Here is a 15,595-nt window from a genome sequence, read left to right on the forward strand (position 1 = left end):
CAGCAAACAGTGGGTTAGACCTTGAAAGCTATGTTTGACCAGTGTAGGGTATCGCGCTGGCCCAGGACGCCCCTCATAGCGCCGTACACAGTGTGCCGCTGAGCCTTCCGGAGCGCAGCCTGTCAGAGCTGCGCTCCCACCCTTGTGCCGCCATTCTTGCCGGGGACCCGCTTACCAGGACTCCGGCATCAGATTCACCACTCTTCTTTCTTCTGGCTCTGTTAGGGGGTGGCGGCATGCTGCGGGAGTGAGCGGTCGCCTCGGGCGGCTAATGATCATCACCCTCAGGAGCACAGTGTCCTGTAAGCGGAGATAGTGGCCATTAACCTCTCTGGGTTGGAAACTACTCTCCCCCAAAGTCCCATGAAGCAGGGAGGCTGTTGGCAGCAGCCTGCCTGTAAAATAACAAACTCTAGAAAACAATAAAACTAAGAAAACTCCTAGGAGCTCCCCTAGCTGTGACCGGCTCCTCCGGGCACAATTTCTAAACTGAGTCTGGTAGGAGGGGCATAGAGGGAGGAACCAGCACACACTGTTAAACTCTTAAAGTGCCAGTGGCTCCCAATGGACCAGTCTATACCCCATGGTACTCAATGGAACCCCAGCATCTTCTAGGACGTAAGAGAAAGACATTTGCAAATATCTATAAAAGACTTTACATTTCAAATGTGTGACTTGTCTATTTTCAGCTTTAAATTGTTTCCAGCAAATAATAAATATCTTTTACCAAGAAATTCTACTGCAATAATACTTGTATGACTCAGTCATACACATAATTTGAAGGTTTTTAAAACCAATCTTAGCCAAGAGTTTCTAAGACCGATAATACAATAAAATTTCTGCAGCGGGGTACACTGGGTTCCACAGGGAATACATTGGGGTGTAGAGATGGATCTTGATCCAGAAGCACCAACAGGCTAAAGCTTTAGACTGTGCCAGAATGCATTGCGGGGCCTCCTCTATAACCCCGCCTCCAGGCACTGTGGGGGTCATTCCGAGTTGTTCGCTCGCAAGCTGCTTTTAGCAGCTTTGCACACGCTAAGCCGCCGCCTACTGGGAGTGAATCTTAGCTTATCAAAATTGCGAACGAAAGATTAGCAGAATTGCGAATAGACACTTCTTAGCAGTTTCTGAGTAGCTCCAGACTTACTCGGCATCTGCGATCAGTTCAGTCAGTTTCGTTCCTGGTTTGACGTCACAAACACACCCAGCGTTCGCCCAGACACTCCTCCGTTTCTCCAGCCACTCCCGCGTTTTTCCCAGAAACGGTAGCGTTTTTTCGCACACACCCATAAAATGTCCAGTTTCCGCCCAGAAACACCCACTTCCTGTCAATCACATTACGATCACCAGAACGAAGAAAAAACCTCGTAATGCCGTGAGTAAAATACCTAACTGCATAGCAAATTTACTTGGCGCAGTCGCACTGCGGACATTGCGCATGCGCATTAGCGACTAATCGCTCTGTTGCGAAAAAAATAATGAGCGAACAACTCGGAATGACCCCCTGTGAGCTGAGTTTTAGAGTTGGTACCTGCATGAAGCAGGGGGGGTGCACTAGACAGCCCTGAAAAAGCTTTTTCGAAGACTTCAAGGGCTGCAGCACTTCATATATCAGTGTGACATACTGTGCTGCGGCTCCATCACCTCCCCAGTGGCGTTGCATACTCCTGCTGGCTTGTTGCCGGATACTTGCGGCGAAGGTGCTCCGGTTCCTAGGCACACCACCGCAGACGCTCTCCTGGATCGGGTGGCTGCTACTAAAGGAGGAGGTAAGAGGGTGCCCAGGCGGGACCCGCCATTAAATCGCGTTCCGGTCGCGGTTTAAGGAGATGAACCGCGACGCTGGCGTGGACACTGTGACAGAGCAGGGACCCCACTATATCCACCAGGGCATAGAAGCACAGGTTGGATAGTAAAATATCCACTTTAATAAGGCTCCATAGTATCCAGTGGTGAGGACCAGCATAGGGGAAAAGGCGCTTGACCTGTAGCCCCTCCCCCAGCTCCAGGCGCCATATACTGCTGGTGTTCCCGCCCTGGAGCTGCCTCACACTCTCCCTCACTCCCTGACTGAGATGCTGGGTGCCATTTTCTAAAATAAATGCGACTGGTCTTCGGGACTGCAGGGCAAGGTCTTCTTTGTAAACCCGCCTGTACATCAGCGCTGTGGTTTTACAAACACTTAAGTATTCTCCATGTCAATATTAAGACAGCGTTAGAACAAGTGTACCTGTGCCAGAATATATTGTACGAGTATTCTGATATATACATCTGGTCCCAGACCGCGCATTGTTTTGTTTATATATATATATATATATATATATATATATATATATATATATATAGAAAAAGGGGGTAGACCTAAAAATAGCGCTATGTATGGAGCTCAACCTCAACACGTACTCCCTGTTAGATGGAGTACAAAGGTACAAATGCAAAAAAGGGTGATTTCTAAGGGAGCTTATCTATGATATATCCTCCAGGATTTGACCACAATTCACTTAAACGATTTCGATTTATTTATATAAAAATATAGAACAAGTGAATCACAAATGGCTGACATAATTAAAATGCAAACATCAGATATGGAAACCGTATATTGCGGACAATTCGTTAATCCAATGTTGTTTTCTTAATTAGTACATATCCGTTGTTCTTATATCCGAACCAAAACCAACGCATTTCGTCCAACTGGACTTCATCAGGGGCTCATTATCTAAATGGAAAGATTAATGATATAATAATATCTACAATAGCTAGATCAAGCCATAGTGGTCAAAAAGATAAAATAAATAGATATATACATACATATATATGCATATACATACCAAAAAGGTCGGAAGAACATAAAAGAATTGATGACCAATCAATGATTGTATAAATCTCACAAAAAATCTGAAAAAACCATAAACTATATATATAATATTTCTAAACCCCATAGGGTATATTATGTTAAAACATTCTAGAATAAAATGATGAGCTGAGTAGCGTTACAGTCCCATTGGATATGTTTCAATTCATATCTTAAGCAATCATTTGGTATTGTTTACTATAATCCATACATAAAACAGTAAATTAATAAATGACACCATATTAAATACAAACAAATCTCAAAGAGGGAATCCTGAATGGAGGGGGTGGAGCATGAATATACATAGGTGCAAAGGTGCAGATAATCAAATAAGTTTATACATACCAGTAAAAACAAGCTTGCAATAACAGATGCAATAAAAAATTCGCTGAATTCACAGCTAGATTTGTATTGAATGTACCTATAATGAAAATATTATCATAGTGTAATCTATAGATAAATGTAATAAAGGTTCATTTAACCAGTAAGAAAGTTGATACATACCAACTCGGTAAGGCAAACATTAACACAATAATGCTGAATTCGCTACAAGCCGCAATTTCGTTTATGTAAACAATGACTATAATAAAAATGATGGTAGACATATGACATATTGGGGGTAATTCTGAGTTGATCGCAGCAGCAAGTTTGTTAGCAATTGGGCAAAACCATGGGGGTAATTCCAAGTTGATCGCAGCAGGATTTTTGTTAGCAGTTGGGAAAAACCATGTGCACTGCAGGGGAGACAGATATAACATGTGCAGAGAGAGTTAGATTTGGGTGGGTTATTTTGTTTCTGTGCAGGGTAAATACTGGCTGCTTTATTTTTACACTGCAATTTAGATTTCAGTTTGAATACATCTCACCTAAATCTAACTCTCTCTGCACATGTTACATCTGCCACACCTGCAGTGCACATGGTTTTGCCCAACTGCTAACAAATTTGCTGCTGCGATCAACTCAGAATTAGGCCCATTAATCCTATAAGTGTGAATCAATTTGTAAAGAGGCTCAATTTAACCTATCCATTAATTACCATTAAATGTTGTAAATGCCTGATTAATTAAGCCTAGCCAATTAGGAAGTATAGAGGGCCAATATGGAAATATAATCATGATGTCATTTATCAAATAATAGAAATGTATCTCTATTATGGATATCTTAGTCAGATGCCAGGAACCATCTGACTAAGATATACATAATAGAGATAAACAATATATATATAATATAAATAATATATATTATATAAATAATAATATATCTAGCTGTAATTCAGCGTATTTTTTATTGCATCTGTTATTGCAAGCTTGTTTTTACTGGTATGTATAAACTTGTTATTTGATTATCTGCACCTTTGCACCTATGTATATTCATGCTCCACCCCCTCCATTCACGATTCCCTCTTTGAGATTTGTTTGTATTTAATATGGTGTCATTTATTAATTTACTGTTTTATGTATGGATTATAGTAAACAATACCAAATGATTGCTTAATATATGAATTGAAACATATCCAATGGGACTGTAACGCTACTCAGCTCATCATTTTATTCTAGAAATGTTTTAACATAATATACCCTGCGCTGCCACGCTGTGGGCACGGTGGCACACTATTTATTCTCTCTCCAGGGGGGTCGTGGACCCCCACGAGGGAGAATATCTGTCGGTATGCCGGGTGTCGGGATTCCGGCGCCGGTATACTGTGCGCCGGGATCCAGACATTCGGCATACTGAAGACCACCCGTTCCACTGCCTGTCATAGTATATACTGAAAGTATAATGATCTATACTATGGATTAAGGTTTTGGGAGGCCCGGGGCACTTAAAACAGGGGGGCTCTAAAGTTTCCCCCACTAACTTAACCAACCTATATGGATGCACCTACATGTCCACTGATTTCTAATTCTAATATATATATTTTTTTCATTTGTGTTCTATTTCCCTTTTTACTTATCAACAGATGGTTCCCATGGAAATTTGCCTGTGACACGGCCCAGCGCATGCCAGGGGTTGGCAATACGTGACCGCAGCCGGTCCAACTGGCGGGCAGCAGAGCTGGGGAGCGGGCGATCTCTATGGTTACCATGGCGACCAGCCTGCGACATGGTGCACGGTGACGTCACTAGTGGGCGTTGCGGAAGCGGTGCCGGACCCATGGACAGACGTGTTGCGCCATTGAGCAGGTGAGTATAGTCAAGCAATTATGTTCTGTTTGTGTATGTGTATATATTTCACTTGTGTGGTTCAGTTTGGCTTGTCTGGCCCTGAGGACGGGGTTGTATCCCCGAAACATGTTGGAACATTAAACTGACTGTTTGCATTTCTACCTAAAAGTCTGCTTGTGTGCAGCCTACTCCACAACTCCAATATTGAGGAACAGCCAGTTTTCTCTAGGAGGGCACCGCAGCCAACTATATCAGCAAGGGGGAGTGCCGGTCCTGTCTCCTGCATTTATATATATATATATAAAACACATGTTTGCACACTCCTATTTTTAACACAACCTGTGGGGTGCGTCCTTATTCCCCTGCTAAATACAGGGATAGATAAGAGCAAACACAAGCCGCACTCTCCACTAAAATGTTCTTAGAACTCTTTAATCACATCACCTCTCATACATGGCAGAGAGATTATTCATTGATTTACATATTTTGCAATATTATCTGAGCAATACAGATTTTTTCACATATAAGTTACATTGGATATCATATGGCTTTTACACGTCATATAGCAACACATGATTGATCTGCCTCGCAAAGCAAAGCTTATACTCATCCGGAACAAAAAGTACTCAATATCCACCCAAGTAACATGTGATCTCTTTTGCTGTTTTACAACATGTATCCATCACAGTCCATAGTTATGGTGCCTTTAGTTATGGTGCCTTTGGTTTTTATACACCTCGCGGTGTGTGTGTCGGTCGACTTCGGCTGTCATCCGCGCCGTTCAAGACAAAACACCTATTCACAAAAAAGCACAAAATCTACATTTCAATGAACAACTTAAAGCCACCATGTTAGGATGCAGCCCTCCTACACTGCCCGCACTGCCGCCACATACCTGTTCAACCTGACCATTGGCGTGCGTTCCACACCACTGCGCATGTCTGTGCTGTCTCCTACACGCTCCCGAAGTCTCTTAACTCCCCTCGGGACCACGGGACCACGTGACCACGTACATCACTCTGTAGTTCACTTCCTCACTTACCTAAACTACATTACCCAGTACACCGTGCGCCGCTCGGAGCCATTTTACTTTCTACTGCATGCGTGTCACAGTGTGTTCCATTCGTTCTAATAACCTATTCATGTATTGTCAGGATGTTATTACGGCTGCGCAATTAGTGTATTTTGGCTGGCTCCCTCCTTCATAGTGGCCTTTACAAAGTGCATATCATACAAGACATACAATTATTAAAAACATTACATATACATTAAAAATCTTTAATGAACTCAAAACACAAATAGATATATATGAACCCATATATACACATACATATCTATATATATATATATATATATATAAATATATATATATATATATATATACATAGGACCTGGACTAGAATATCCCCCTAGAGTCACTGCACAGGGAACCCCAAACAATCCCACCTACAGGCAACACCTAAAATTAATATTCTCGTTTAACCCTCTTGGGGACACAGTGTCCAATTCAAAAACCCACTGTGCCTCCTTCTTCAAAAGCATTCTATCACTGTCACCACGCCGTATTAACACAGGGATATGATCTATTAACATGCATCTTAACATGGCCACTGAATGCTTTTTGTGCAAAAAATGTCTTGCCACGGGTTTATCACTGGATCCCTCCTGTATTGCCTCTCTTATAGACCGTCTATGATTTAGATTTTCCATGCGTTCTCGAAAATTCCTAATAGTCTTACCTACATAATATAGTCCACAAGGACATAACAATATGTAGATAACATAACTAGACGTACAGGAAAGCCAATGTTTAATCGGAATTTTAACCCCTGTATGTGGGTGAGAGAACTCTTTACCTGCTAACATTCCACTGCATGTCGTGCATCCTGTGCACCTAAAACAGCCTACATTTTTCTTCCTAAGCCATGATTTTGTAGTTTGTTTATCAAAATTCTTTGTAGGACACATCAGAAGTTGTTTCAAATTTGGCCCTCGCTTAAAGGCCACAAATGGGCGTTTACTTAAGCCCTCTAGATTCTTGTCCTTGCTCACTTACTACTCAATTTAACACAAGAGCCACGATGTTTGCAGATTCTGTTAAGAAACATTGGTCAATTGTGAGTAAGGACAAGAATTTAGAGGGCTTAAGTAAACGCCCATTTGTGGCCTTTAAGCGAGGGCCAAATATGAAACAACTTCTCAGACATGCGCAGTTGTGTGGAACGCACGCCAATGGTCAGGTTGAACAGGTATGTGGCGGCAGCGCGGGCAGTGTAGGAGGGCTGCATCCTAACATGGTGGCTTTAAGTTGTTCATTGAAATGTAGATTTTGTGCTTTTTTGTGAATAGGTGTTTTGTCTTGAACGGCGCGGATGACAGCCGAAGTCGACCGACACACACACCGCGAGGTGTATAAAAACCAAAGGCACCATAACTAAAGGCACCATAACTATGGACTGTGATGGATACGTGTTGTAAAACAGCAAAAGAGATCACATGTTACTTGGGTGGATACTGAGTACTTTTTGTTCCGGATGAGTATAAGCTTTGCTTTGCGAGGCAGATCAATCATGTTGTTGCTATATGACGTGTAAAAGCCATATGATATCCAATGTAACTTATATGTGAAAAAATCTGTATTGTTCAGATAATATTGCAAAATATGTAAATCAATGAATAATCTCTCTGCCATGTATGAGAGGTGATGTGATTAAAGAGTTCTAAGAACATTTTAGTGGAGAGTGCAGCTTGTGTTTGCATATATATATATATATATATATATATACATATACAAGTTGAGTATCCCTTATCCAGTGTCACAACTGAGGGCCTGAGCTGACGGGAGGCAGCCTCAGTTGTAGGGGCTGAGATGTACCGGAACCTGGGAGGTTGTATCAGACCCCTGGACATGTAAGTAACATGAATAATAACTGCCTGAAGGCGTGACCACGACAACTTAGATAAAAGTCAATGATGTTTATTATGACAACTCCGCATCACAGCAGCAATAAAAGAAAACGTAAAAGTCAGCAAAGAATAAATACAGTTCCTGAGTACTACAGCATGGCAGGAGCCACAGGGCACTGGTAGTGTGAGATAGTTCTTATGATCTTCTAGATGGAAAGTCCTTACCAGGCCCGGCTGTAGCAATGGAGATAACCCAGGATTGTACCAGCTGGTGTTCCAGGAAGAGCTGGGTTGCTGAAGGTAAAACAGCTGCTGTGGATACTGGCTGGAACCAGACTGTTGTTAGCACGGAGTGGATACTGGCTGGAACCAGTTAAATAATAAATGAACTTTGGGAGCGATGAAATGTGAACTGAAATGTAGAACTTGAGAGCGGAGAAATAATAATTCCGGTGGAGAGTGGTAAAGTGTAGAAAGGACACCGGCCCTTTAAGGGAAGCTGTATTCTGCTGGAAGCTGAGGCTGGAAGCAGGTAGTGTTGTAGCTGGAAACAGATGAATCCACAATGGATTGGAGAGTCAGGCTACACCGCAGGTGGAATGCTGGTGCGGGTCTCTATGGTGGAAGTCTTGAGAAAGGAGCTGGAACCTGGAAGACAATCATAGAAGAGAGACAAACAGGAACTAGGTTTGACAACCAAAGCACTGACGTCTTCCTTGCTCAGGCACAGCTTACTTATACCTGCAGCAAGGAAGGGGTTGGCTAGGCAATTATGCAAATCAACAATACAAACAGCAGATTGGTGGAAATGATCAGATGACAGAATCCAAGATGGCTGCGCCCATGCAGACACTTGGAGGGAAGTTTGGTTTGTAATCCATGTGATCTGGGAAACAGTAATGGCGGCGCCGGCCACCGGAGACAGGAGACGCCAGGCTGATAGATGCACATTTAACCACGCGGGCACAGCGGAGGCCGCGGCTGATGAAAACACCACTCTGACACTCTGCATGTGGAAACTCAGGAACAGCGGAATCTGGTCCTGGAACGCTGAGCCCGCCTTAGGAGGCATCTGAAGGGTAAGTAATGACGTCCAGATACCCGGATCGTGACAGCACCCCCCCCTTTAGGAGTGGCCCCAGGACACTTCTTAGGCTTTAAAGGAAACTTTGCGTGGAAATTTCGGACCAAGGCAGGAGCATGGACGTCAGAGGCATTGGTCCAAGAGCGTTCTTCAGGACCATAGCCCTTCCAGTCAATGAGATACTGAAGTTGACCGTAACGGTGACGTGAGTCCAGGATCTTGGCCACTTCATACTCAACGCCTCGTTGAGTTTGGACTTTCGGAGTTGGTGGAAGTGAGGAATGAAACCGATTCAAGATTAGCGGTTTCAACAGGGAAACATGGAATGTCCTGGGTATTTTTAAGAAGGGAGGTAACTGGAGTCTGTAAGCAACAGGATTGATGACTTGATCAATTTTAAAAGGACCGATGTAGCGAGGTGCAAACTTCATACTGGGAACTCTTAACCTCAAATTCTTCGTGGATAACCATACCCGATCACCCACCTTGAGAGCAGGAACTGCTCGACGCTTCTTATCCGCAAACTTCTTGTACCTGAACGATGCCTTGAGCAGAGCTGATCGTACGCTCTTCCAGATATTGGCAAACTGATGCAAGGTGATATCCACTGCGGGAACAGAAGTTGCTGGAAGCGGTTGGAACTCAGGGACTTTAGGGTGGAATCCAAAGTTGGTGAAGAATGGTGTTGAAGAAGATGAAGAATGATACTGGTTGTTATGACAGAACTCGGCCCAGGGAAGTAATTGAACCCAGTCATCTTGAGAGGAGGACACATAGATGCGGAGGAAGGCCTCCAAGTCCTGATTCACCCTCTCAGTTTGACCATTGGTCTGAGGATGGTAAGCCGTGGAAAACTTTAACTTGACTTGGAGGACTTGACATAAACTTCGCCAGAATTTGGCTGTGAATTGAACTCCTCGATCTGAGATAATTTCTTCTGGAAGACCGTGGAGTCGGAAGATCTCTTGTATGAATACTTGAGCCAACTTGGAAGCTGACGGAAGACCGGTGAGAGGAATGAAGTGTGCCATCTTGGTGAACCGGTCAACTACCACCCAGATGGTATTGAACTTGTTGCACATGGGCAAATCTGTAATAAAATCCATCGACAAATGGGTCCATGGTCGACGGGGAACAGATAGTGGAACCAGTTGCCCCGCAGGCGACTGGCGGGATACTTTATGTTGAGCACACTTTGGGCAAGATGCAATAAACTCCAAAACGTCCTTTTTCAGAGTTGGCCACCAATAGGACCTAGAGATAAACTCCAGGGTTTTTTGGATACCTGTATGTCCGGCAAAACGGGAAGCATGGGCCCAATGCATGAGCTTCTTCCTTAGTGTCGGCTTCACAAAACTTTTCCCTGATGGGGGCGTAGAGTCCATCCCTACCGTGGAGAATGCCAACGGATTTATAATAGGATGCTTGTCTGAAGACTCTGACTCATTTTCTTGCTCCCATGAGCGGGAAAGGGCATCGGCCTTGCGATTCTGAGAGCCCGGACAGAACTGGAGTTTAAAGTCGAACCTGGAAAAGAAAAGTGCCCATCTGGCCTGACGAGGGTTGAGACATTGTGCGCCTTTTAGATATAGAAGGTTCTTGTGGTCTGTAAGGATGGTGATTGAATGAGAAGCTCCCTCCAACAGATATCTCCACTCCTCTAGAGCGAGCTTGATGGCTAGCAACTCCTGGTCGCCAATGGCATAGTTGCGCTCCGCTGGGGAGAACTTCCGTGAGAAGAAACTGCAAGGATGTAAATGACCATCTTTAGCCCTCTGAGATAACACCGCTCCTACTCCAACGGAGGAGGCATCCACCTCTAAGATGAAAGGAGAGTCGACGTCAGGCTGTTTCAGGACAGGTGCAGAGATGAACCTCTGTTTTAAAAGATGAAAAGCTTGCATGGCTTCTTCAGACCACTTGGACGGGTTAGCACCCTTCTTGGTGAAAGCAGTAATAGGCGCCACAATGGTGGAAAAGTCTCGTATAAACTTTCGGTAATAATTGGCGAACCCTAAGAACCTCTGGACCCCTTTGAGGGTTAAGGGTACTGGCCAATTCTGGATTGCTTGTAGTTTCTCAGGATCCATCTCTAGTCCGGAACCGGACACAATGTACCCTAGAAACGGAATGGACTTGACTTCAAAGACGCATTTCTCTAATTTGCAGTAGAGATGATTGACACGGAGACGGGACAGAACCTCCTTTACCCAGAAACGATGTTCCTCTAAATTGTTGGCAAAAATGAGGATATCATCTAGATAGACCACGACATGACGGTATAGAATGTCTCTGAAGATCTCATTGACGAAATGCTGGAAGACAGCTGGAGCATTGCTCAATCCGAAGGGCATGACGAGGTACTCATAATGTCCGTCACGGGTGTTAAATGCGGTCTTCCACTCGTCACCCTCACGGATCCGGATGAGATTGTATGCACCTCTCAGGTCCAGCTTTGTAAAGATGGTAGCTCCGCTAACTCTGTCAAAGAGCTCAGTAATCAGGGGTAAAGGATAGCGGTTCTTGATGGTAATGTCGTTCAAACCTCTGTAGTCGATGCACGGCCGCAGACCACCATCTTTCTTCTTTACAAAAAAGAAGCCTGCGCCGGCTGGAGAAGAAGAAGGTCGAATGAACCCCTTTGCTAGGTTCTCTTTTATGTATTCCTCCATAGAATGCGTCTCGGGGAGAGACAACGGATAAGTTCGGCCTCGAGGTGGAACCTTCCCTGGAACGAGATCAATCGGGCAGTCCCATTCTCTATGAGGGGGAAGGATATCAGCAGAAGCTTTACTGAACACATCCGTGAAATCTTGATATGGAGGAGGTGGAACATCAGACGACCTGGGGGAGGAGGAACAGACAGGCAACACTTTAAACAAACATGTCTTAGTACAGGAGGAACCCCATGCCAGGATTTGCGTAGTCGTCCAATCAATTGTAGGATTGTGAAGACGGAGCCATGGAAGGCCCAGGACCACAGGATGTGTGGCTCTTGGAATCACTAAAAGTGAAATAAGTTCGGAATGAAGAACTCCCACTCTCAGACGAACTGGTAGAGTCCTTAGAGAAATAACTGTATCAAAAATTTTACTGCCATCCACAGCAGTTAAGGAAAAGGACGAAGGAAGTCTCTCGGTGGGTAGGGACCACCGTTTAACATAGGCTTCGGTAATAAAGTTCCCAGCTGCTCCGGAATCCAGGAGGGCAATGACGTTCTGATAACGTTGAGCAACTTGAAGCGAGACTGGGAGGTTACAATCTTGAGGAGATGGAGAGGAGATCATTACTCCTAGCCGGCCCTCTCCTTGGCGAGCTAGGATTTGGAGTTTCCCGGACGTTTGGGACAGGCATTAATGGTGTGAGACGGAGCTGCACAGTACAAACAGAGAAACTCGGAGAGACGTCTTCGGCGCTCAGCAGGAGTTAAACGGGAACGGCCAATTTGCATGGGTTCATCTTTAGTTGGTGACAGTTGGCGAGGAGGAGGAGCAGAAGATTTTGGAGCAGATGATCTTCCACGCTCAGTTGCTCTCTCTCTGAAACGTAAGTCAACTTTCGTACAAAGTGAGATTAACTCATCTAACTTGGAGGGTAAGTCTCTGGTAGCTAACTCATCTTTAATACGCTCGGATAAACCATGCCAGAATGCAGCATACAGGGCCTCGTCGTTCCATGCCAGTTCGGATGCCAGGATCTGGAACTGTATAAGATATTGTCCTACAGTACGTGATCCCTGGCGTAAACGGAGAATCTCAGACGAAGCTGAAGTTACCCGGCCTGGCTCGTCGAAGATGCGCCTGAATGTTGACACGAATGCAGTGTAAGAAGATAGCAGGGTGTCGGACCTCTCCCATAACGGTGATGCCCAATCGAGGGCTGAGCCACTGAGAAGAGAAATAATGTAGGCAATTTTTGTACGGTCACTGGGGAAATTGCCAGGTTGTAGCTCAAACTGAATCTCACACTGGTTGAGAAATCCCCTGCAGAATCTTGGAGATCCGTCAAATTTTGCTGGCGTTGGAAGATGAAGACGTGGAGCAGGAATGGGTAAGGTGGGTGGGGTTATAGCTGGAGTCACTGTGGTTGACGCACCAGACGCGCCTGATCCACGGAGAGTGGTCTGAATCCCATCCAGCCGAGTAGAGAGATCCTGGAGACAGCGGATGATGTGGCCCTGTGCAGCCTCCTGATGTTCTAGTCGGGCTGCCAGTTCTTGCATCGGCCTGGCCGCTTGATCCTGGTCTCCGGCTGGATTCATTAGGTCAGTGCTTACTGTCACAACTGAGGGCCTGAGCTGACGGGAGGCAGCCTCAGTTGTAGGGGCTGAGATGTACCGGAACCTGGGAGGTTGTATCAGACCCCTGGACATGTAAGTAACATGAATAATAACTGCCCGAAGGCGTGACCACGACAACTTAGATAAAAGTCAATGATGTTTATTATGACAACTCCGCATCACAGCAGCAATAAAAGAAAACGTAAAAGTCAGCAAAGAATAAATACAGTTCCTGAGTACTACAAGCATGGCAGGAGCCACAGGGCACTGGTAGTGTGAGATAGTTCTTATGATCTTCTAGATGGAAAGTCCTTACCAGGCCCGGCTGTAGCAATGGAGATAACCCAGGATTGTACCAGCTGGTGTTCCAGGAAGAGCTGGGTTGCTGAAGGTAAAACAGCTGCTGTGGATACTGGCTGGAACCAGACTGTTGTTAGCACGGAGTGGATACTGGCTGGAACCAGTTAAATAATAAATGAACTTTGGGAGCGATGAAATGTGAACTGAAATGTAGAACTTGAGAGCGGAGAAATAATAATTCCGGTGGAGAGTGGTAAAGTGTAGAAAGGACACCGGCCCTTTAAGGGAAGCTGTATTCTGCTGGAAGCTGAGGCTGGAAGCAGGTAGTGTTGTAGCTGGAAACAGATGAATCCACAATGGATTGGAGAGTCAGGCTACACCGCAGGTGGAATGCTGGTGCGGGTCTCTATGGTGGAAGTCTTGAGAAAGGAGCTGGAACCTGGAAGACAATCATAGAAGAGAGACAAACAGGAACTAGGTTTGACAACCAAAGCACTGACGTCTTCCTTGCTCAGGCACAGCTTACTTATACCTGCAGCAAGGAAGGGGTTGGCTAGGCAATTATGCAAATCAACAATACAAACAGCAGATTGGTGGAAATGATCAGATGACAGAATCCAAGATGGCTGCGCCCATGCAGACACTTGGAGGGAAGTTTGGTTTGTAATCCATGTGATCTGGGAAACAGTAATGGCGGCGCCGGCCACCGGAGACAGGAGACGCCAGGCTGATAGATGCACATTTAACCACGCGGGCACAGCGGAGGCCGCGGCTGATGAAAACACCACTCTGACACTCTGCATGTGGAAACTCAGGAACAGCGGAATCTGGTCCTGGAACGCTGAGCCCGCCTTAGGAGGCATCTGAAGGGTAAGTAATGACGTCCAGATACCCGGATCGTGACATCCAGAATTCAAAATCCCACATTTTTGGGTCCCCTACTGAGATAATAGATATATTATATAGATATATAAATACATATATATATATATACACACACACACACACACACACACACACACACACACACACACACACACACACACACACACACACACACACACACAGATAGATGTGAATTTGATGCAGTATGTATGCAGCATAGATAGAAAGATAGATAGACAGACAGACAGACAGACAGACCTTAATCCGCTTTAATCTGGATTCTCCTAAAGTCACTCCAGGTCACACTTAGGCTGGGACAGAATTTGAAGTCAAGGAAATCATGGATTCTCATTACTATCGTAAGAACTTGCAGTACTTGGTATAATAAAAGTATTATGGACCCAGAGGAGAGGAGTTGGGTGAATGCTACAGATATCACCGCACCACGACTACTCCGGATCTTCCACTCCAAGTATCCACTGAAACCAGGAAAGTGTCCAGTGGCCACTTCTAGAGGAGGGGGTACTGTCAGTATCAGGGAGCGGCGGCCGCTGCGCTTACCACTCCGCCGGCTCCTTCTCAGCTGCAACACGCCGCTCTCCCCCGGGATGCTACCTGGCCACACCGGGAGCCGCTAGATTCGGAGTGTAGGGAATGGAGTCCCTGCTGTCCTCGGTCCAGGGGCGCCGCCATTGTTCCCAGCAGTTACATGCCAGGAATAGGCCAATGGTGGTCCCCGGCCATCACGTGACCCCAGCGGAATTCAAAAGGAAGTGCTGTGCAGAGCCCCAGTGCCTGAGTATTGATGCTACCACAGCTTCACCCCAGGCTCCTGCTGTGATTCCTGGAGTCCTTTGCCTTAGTATACCTTCCAGATCCCTGCAGTGTGAACTGAGACAAAAATCAGTTTAGTTCTTTGTTAAAGTTTCAGTGTTACCAACACCAGTCCAGAAACCCGTTATATCCGGTACCAGCCCGGATCATTGCTGCAAACACGTTATATATGGTACCAGCCTGGATCATTGCTGTAACCCGTTATATCCGGTACCAGCCCGGATCATTGCTGCAAATCCGTTATATCCAGTACCAGCCTGGACCATTGCTGCGAACCCGTTATATCC

General features: G+C 45.3%; 1 protein-coding gene and 1 long non-coding RNA gene across 2 annotated transcripts in view; one reads left to right on the forward strand and one right to left on the reverse strand.

The window, feature by feature from the left end:
• PCNX2 (pecanex 2) overlaps positions 1–15,595 on the reverse strand; it is an 809,726-nt gene that overhangs the window by 42,443 nt on the left and 751,688 nt on the right. The gene's annotated exons all lie outside the window — the stretch shown is intronic.
• The window catches only part of LOC134910094 (uncharacterized), a 70,890-nt gene continuing 60,092 nt past the window's right edge, over positions 4,798–15,595 (forward strand). The window contains exon 1 of the long non-coding RNA XR_010176114.1: positions 4,798–5,037. This is a non-coding gene — a long non-coding RNA (uncharacterized LOC134910094). The remainder of the gene's footprint in view (positions 5,038–15,595) is intronic.

The sequence above is a fragment of the Pseudophryne corroboree genome, chromosome 4 (assembly GCF_028390025.1).
Source record: "Pseudophryne corroboree isolate aPseCor3 chromosome 4, aPseCor3.hap2, whole genome shotgun sequence".
In the NCBI taxonomy this organism is placed as follows: domain Eukaryota; kingdom Metazoa; phylum Chordata; class Amphibia; order Anura; family Myobatrachidae; genus Pseudophryne; species Pseudophryne corroboree.